This window comes from Lygodium microphyllum, chromosome 1 (genome assembly GCF_053477565.2).
Source record: "Lygodium microphyllum isolate KBCC chromosome 1, Lygodium_microphyllum_v1.1.10, whole genome shotgun sequence".
In the NCBI taxonomy this organism is placed as follows: Eukaryota; Viridiplantae; Streptophyta; class Polypodiopsida; order Schizaeales; family Lygodiaceae; genus Lygodium; species Lygodium microphyllum.
The window spans coordinates 85,603,431-85,609,722 of NC_141135.1; the positions used below are offsets into that span (position 1 = coordinate 85,603,431).

General features: G+C 33.9%; 1 long non-coding RNA gene across 1 annotated transcript; it reads left to right on the forward strand.

Annotated features, from left to right (window-relative positions):
- Window positions 1-204: 204 nt before the first annotated feature.
- Window positions 205-2,778, forward strand: LOC148041347 (uncharacterized). The gene is made up of 3 exons (XR_015692399.1): window positions 205-488; window positions 804-959; window positions 1,392-2,778. It is a non-coding gene; the product is annotated as an uncharacterized LOC148041347 (long non-coding RNA).
- Window positions 2,779-6,292: the final 3,514 nt, after the last annotated feature.

Below are 6,292 nucleotides of genomic sequence, written 5' to 3' on the forward strand. Positions count from 1 at the left end.
CAAGTATGAATTCTAAGTATGCACCTAGATATGGAAAACACAATGATCAAATAGAAGGTTTTAGGACACATGAGCAGTTGAAAAACATAGCCATCATGCATGAATTTTGAGGTAGCATATCAAATGGAAGTTTGGTACAAATACTTCTTGGATGAGCTACAAAATCAAGAATAACATAATATAATGAGTCCAAAGAGATTACTTATTATGCACATTCTTCTAAGGTTAAGCTAGAACACACACTTAGGTTACAATAACTATTGTCTAAAAGTTGTCAAGATGACTGATACTAGGATGATTTCGAATGCTTGTAAAATACTAGGCATATCGATGATGATCATAATAATGATGATACAACAACATAATGGGCAAGAAATTGTCTCTTGTGCTGCTGTGAATGAGAGGATGGTACCATGCTTAGGCTTTCTTTTAGCTCGAGAAGCCACCCCTACTCGTCGATGTTGTCTAGAAGCTCAATTGCTTTTTAGGTAATTTCTCCCAAGCAAGATGCTTATTACTTTAACTTCAATACAAATCCTACTGTTATATTGTTAGGATACTCATAGTCTTGGGATGAACCCCAATTTACAAAATAAGGTTGTATGGTGTAGGTCCAAAAAATGTATTTAAATTCACAATAACTTATACTCTTTAGATATGTTCATATGTGTGCATGCAATATCATGTGTATCTATTAGTATATTTTTATGCTTCAATACAAAATCTCAAATACAAAACGATGGAAATAGTGATGTGATAATCAAATAAGTTTTTTGAAGTAGCATGTCACTTCATTGGAACAGGCTTGCAGACACAAGTATAGCAAGACGTACAATGTGTAATTGTTTGAAAAACAATACTGGACTGTCGGCCTCAAATCCAACAGCTCTAGCAAGCTTGCCTTCTCGATGCAATGTCCCAATACGCATTCCTATCACTCCTAACCTGAATTGCTCATTGTAATCTCTCTCTCTCTCTCTCTCTCTCTCTCTCTCTCTCTCTCTCTCTCTCTCTCTCTCTCTCTCTCTCTCTCTCTCTCTCTCTCTCTCTCTCTCTCTCTCTCTCTCTCTCTCTCTCTCTCTCTCTCTCTCTCTCTCTCTCTCTCTCTCTCTCTCTCTCTCTCTCTCTCTCTCACATACACATAGATCCAAACATATATAAACACTCACACATATATACATTTACCCATAAATACAAATTTATGTAAGCATATAAATCCACATGTGTGCATTCCTAGCAAATGTTATCTGCAACACTTATATTATTTAATGCATGTGCAACATGGTCTTAAAGTTGGAAATATTTTTTTGGTTTAATATGTTCATCTTCACTTATTTTTATGAAAATATATGATGATTTTTTCTTACTAACCCACTTTTCATTTTTTCCAGGATACTATGAGATATTATAATGCTTAGACTTTTTACAACTAAGGCATGAGAAACTATAACCTCTAGAACAACCTTGCTTGATTCAAAAGTAGATATGTCATCCCCTTAGCTATATCGTGAAATTATCCTATGCATCATCAAAGTAGTTAAATGAGAGATGATTGAGATGTAACCTACATTTGAAGTTAATCTAGTTATATAATTCTCCTCATGAATACTTCTCTTGAAATAATAGAAGTATCTTGTTAGAGGCACATATTGCTATTAAACTCCTTAGATATTAAGAAATTCAATATTGTCATATGGCAACAAGTGTACAAATAAGTATAAAGGGTAACCAAAGTTTCTCATGTAACATGCGTGACTATGATGCTTAAAACTTCATTTCAAGCATGGTGCTCTCATGAGGTCAATCCTCCCACAACCGTTAATCTAAAGTATATGATTTTGAGAGGAAATTGCAATAGTAAATCTTAGAATTGTAGCATTAAAAAATATAGATATAAATGATTTTTATTTATGATGTTTGGTGTGTTGGAGTTGTCAATGATTTTTAGTAATTGAAGCAAACATTAACATTCACATATTTCTTTGATCAAATTTTGAATCTATTAGACAAGTATTGGTGCTTCATGTAGAATGCATACCTTTAGGAGCATCATCTTCTTAGAAAACTTGACCATATTTTTATTGATTGTATTTGCAATTTAAGACCTATAAGAGCATAGTAATTCCTTATAATCATCATTTTCTATGTGCTTTACAATGTTAAACTATGTACTACACACAATAAATGGATGAAGATAAGATGATAGCCATAAACTTATTTCCATTATGGCATTTTCCTGTACTATTGACAAAAAAAAATGGAATTTTATTAGCTAAAAAGCAAGAACATGAATAAGTTAGAAACCCAAAAGTAAAGTAGAAAATAGGAATATTTGGACATGTTAGAAGAATAAAACTCTCACCTATATATTAGCAACCAAAAGTATAATAGTTTTGAAAATGCTCACTTAAGCCCCATGTTCGTGTAGAGAAATGTTATGATACTTCCTCTATATGTGTTTTTATACCCTGGGATGTAGTGTGTTCATGTTGACACATATATTATATAGTATTTAATGGAAAGTGCAAGAGAAATAAAAATGATGCTCAATCAAACATGTCACTACAATGGCACAACTTATATTAAATAGCTAAGATGGGCTCCAATGTAATGTTAGATATGTACCTCATAAAAAGTGAGGAAGTACTTATTGATTGGAATAACATATGACATAGATTGTAAATTGCAAATCATGACAAGGATGTAAGTTGTGTAAGAGTGCAATGTGATGGAATTAATTCGAAAATGATTAAATTTTTTAGATTACATTGCAATATATTGTGCACTATTATCCACATAAGCACCAATGACTTTGGGTTGAACTATTTTTGTAATATCATTAAGAGTCAATCTTGCTCTTGTGCACATTTTAAAATGCATTAGAAATAGTTAGGAAGACCTATAATGAGTAAGGTTGTGGCCATATAGTTTCTATTCCCTTTTAGGAAGGATAGTCCAATTAACATAACATCTATGCATGTATTAAAGGGGTAACCAAGAGGCCAAAAAGTGGAAAGGGTGCCCAAACCATAGAGGTATAAAAGCTAAAAATTGAATAGACCTCATTCAAGTGTATGAAAACTTGGGAGTTCTCGTCTTCTTCTTACTTCCAACCTATTCTTCTATGAAGCACATTTAGAATAAGGGAGAGTGTGAGTGAGAGAGTGAGAGAGTGAGTGACGAAGTAGTGAGTGAAGCTCTTCTCTTCTCTTACATTCTTCTCTTCTTCCGCTCCTTTGAGGTGAGAGGTGGAGTTGAGATTGAAGCTACCATATCTCCCTCTTCTTCACATTCATATCTTCATTGGAGCACTTGAGGCATGGATCTATTTTGTAGGGAATAGCAAGAGTGGATGGAAAGAGTTGTGCTTGGATTTTGAGGCCACCAATGACCTTTTTGAGATACCCAAAACTACCATGTGAGACGGTAAGAAGGTGAGTCTACTACAAGTTTTGGTTATTGGCTTTCTTACTTGCTTGGGATAATGAGAAGAGTAGGTGGATATGAGAAGGGAGTAGTGTGAGTTGGTCATGTGAGAGGCAGCTAAGTCCAAAAGCATTGAAGTTCCTAAAAATAATAGGAAGTCTATGCAATCCCACAGCATATGCCTAGCATGAAATGGAATAGAAGGCCTACATGTTTGACATTGGGATCAAAGCCAATCGTCTTAATCCAAAACCCACATGGTTAGGATAGGATAGAGTAGGAGGTGGGATTTATGAAAATTTTATTTGAATATGATTTATTGTTTTGAATAGATGAGATTAGGTAAAGGTTCCACAACCAACAAAACCTTTTCACACACACACACACACACAACTCATTGATTCACTATAACAGAGATTACGAAGGCACTCAATGAACATTGTTGTGATATATTTATTGTGCTTCAAAATTAATAAATGTTTTGTTATTTTTTAGTGTATTAGAGAAGGAATTGGTTGGCCTTGTGAAAGAGAAGAGCTAGAATATCTCTCTCTACAAAGCTCATTGTGGGTAGCACTTGACTTATGCACTCGAATGCACATGAGTGGAGGAAAATAGAGATAATTTCACAAGAACTAAAGTAATAAAAGGAAATGAAGATAATTATTTAATGCCACTCAAGTAGGATCAAAGGGTAGAGAATAAATGAGTTTTTCAAAGAAAAATTTCGCCGTAAAAGCACACCTAGATTGAAATGACCAACTTATCAAAAGAATAACTACCTTCCCATCAAGTCTCTCAAGTTTGATAGAGGAATTAAGGTCAATTCAATATGCCATTGATGCCATCTAGATAGGTCCACTTAAGTCAAAAGAAGAGGACTCGAGTATGAAAGAAGAATTGGAAGTAGACTCAAGAGCAAGAGTACCTCAAGTGCGAGGGAAAACTCATGAGCAAGGTAGGAAGAAAGGATGATGTGAGTGGCACCTGAGAATAACAACCCAATTGAAGGTGCATCTCAACTCAACTTGATTGATGTCAGTTGATTGTGCTTCAACTTGACTCTTGATTCACTAGTTTTGAAAGCAAGCGATCACCATCAGCAATCAATAGCTTGCACACCCACTTAATGCTAGAGTGCCATTGATCCAACCGCACTTGTTTGAATATTCTTTGAAATACATTCCAAAGTTAGTACATTGAATATTTGGTGATATACACTATTAACCAATGCTTCAATAGATTGTTTTTTCAATACCATGCTAGATGGAATCTAAAATTTGTCACAATCATTTGTAATGCATACCCATCCCCTATCCTTTGAATCTAGTTATTGAAACCATAATCCTTACGCCAACATTTGCAAACATATGCATATTCTCAGAGAGTTTTAACACCTTGAAATATTGATATAAATGAGAGTAGTACAGAGCCACATTGATAATATCCTCACGTGAACCCTTGATTACTACTCGTAAGATTTCTATAAATTTTCTCCAAAGAAAGTATTCTTTCAACCAAATGATTTATCACATCTCATAATATCCCCCAAAGTTCTATTAACTACCTCAAAGTCATATCGATACATCATAGAAGTCTCATCCCATAGAATAAGGCTTGATTGTCTCAATAATTGAGCGAGGTCACTTTGAGCTAGAATATTATATGTAAATAAACTAAGTAGTTCTAAATGGATTTTGAACCTTGAGTGAGTAGTATGCCACTAGATAGAAGTAAGATAACAATGCCAACTGATGTTGTCACCAATGTAATATGTCCATCACTTCACAATTTAGCAAGAAAACACTTAATAAGTTAAAAAATCATTTATTCATCCACTAGGACCATCTAAAGAGTATATATTCCCAAAGTTAGAATCCATGACATCCATAATTTCACAATCAACAACTTTATATCCATTGTTTAACATTATATCAATAGAAACGTAAGCTCTTTGTTGATCTACAGTATCATATGTATATTCATCTTGTAAAAATGGATTTGATTTGTAATTGAACATTTGGTCTATGAGGATCTAGCAACTTGAGAAAGTCAAGCAATCTGAAGACCCATACTGATGTAGAATTTTTTGGAGATGTAATAAAGCTTTATTAAATGCCTCTTATGCTATAGGGCATAATGCAATACATGTCAATGTCCTTGTTGCAAATCACGTAATATATCCTTTGCCGTTGATGCCAAAAATCTTTCCTTAAGCTAGCGAAGTTGAGCAAGCTCACAAAAAACCAAAATTTTAGTAAACAAAGTGTGAAGTTGAGCTCTAGTTTGCAAAGATGCCTCTCCTTCTAAGCACAAAGTCTACTCATCATGTCACTTTCTAGCATTCCTTCTTCAATGCAAGCCTCTTAAACTATCATATGTGACATTGTTAATAGTATGCAAATCTCTCAAAAGAATTTATAAGTACATCCTTGAGATACTGCCAAAAGCATGTGTAAGGAGTAATGCTCACCATAGGTAGGTGCCACAAAGTATATTTGACCAATAATATTTCCACATTTTCTCTTGGTCCAAATCTTTCTTTGCACATTCCATACTCAATGCATTGGAAAGTCCTAAAAACAATAGTCCTAACCTCTCAATAGACACTATTACATGAAAATGACTTTGTAAGAGTGGTTTTTTGGATATTTTCATTTTGTGCAATATTTGAGATATTATTTGTAATTGAAACACCGCATGTTTTTCATCTTGACAGGCACATTTATGAGTGTTAGATGTATGTCTTCTCATTAATGAAATCCAAAAAAAAAAATCATATCTTTGACACCATACACACATCAAGTGCACCCATATGAATTCTATATATGGCTTCTTAATATGCAACAAAAAATCAATCATTCAC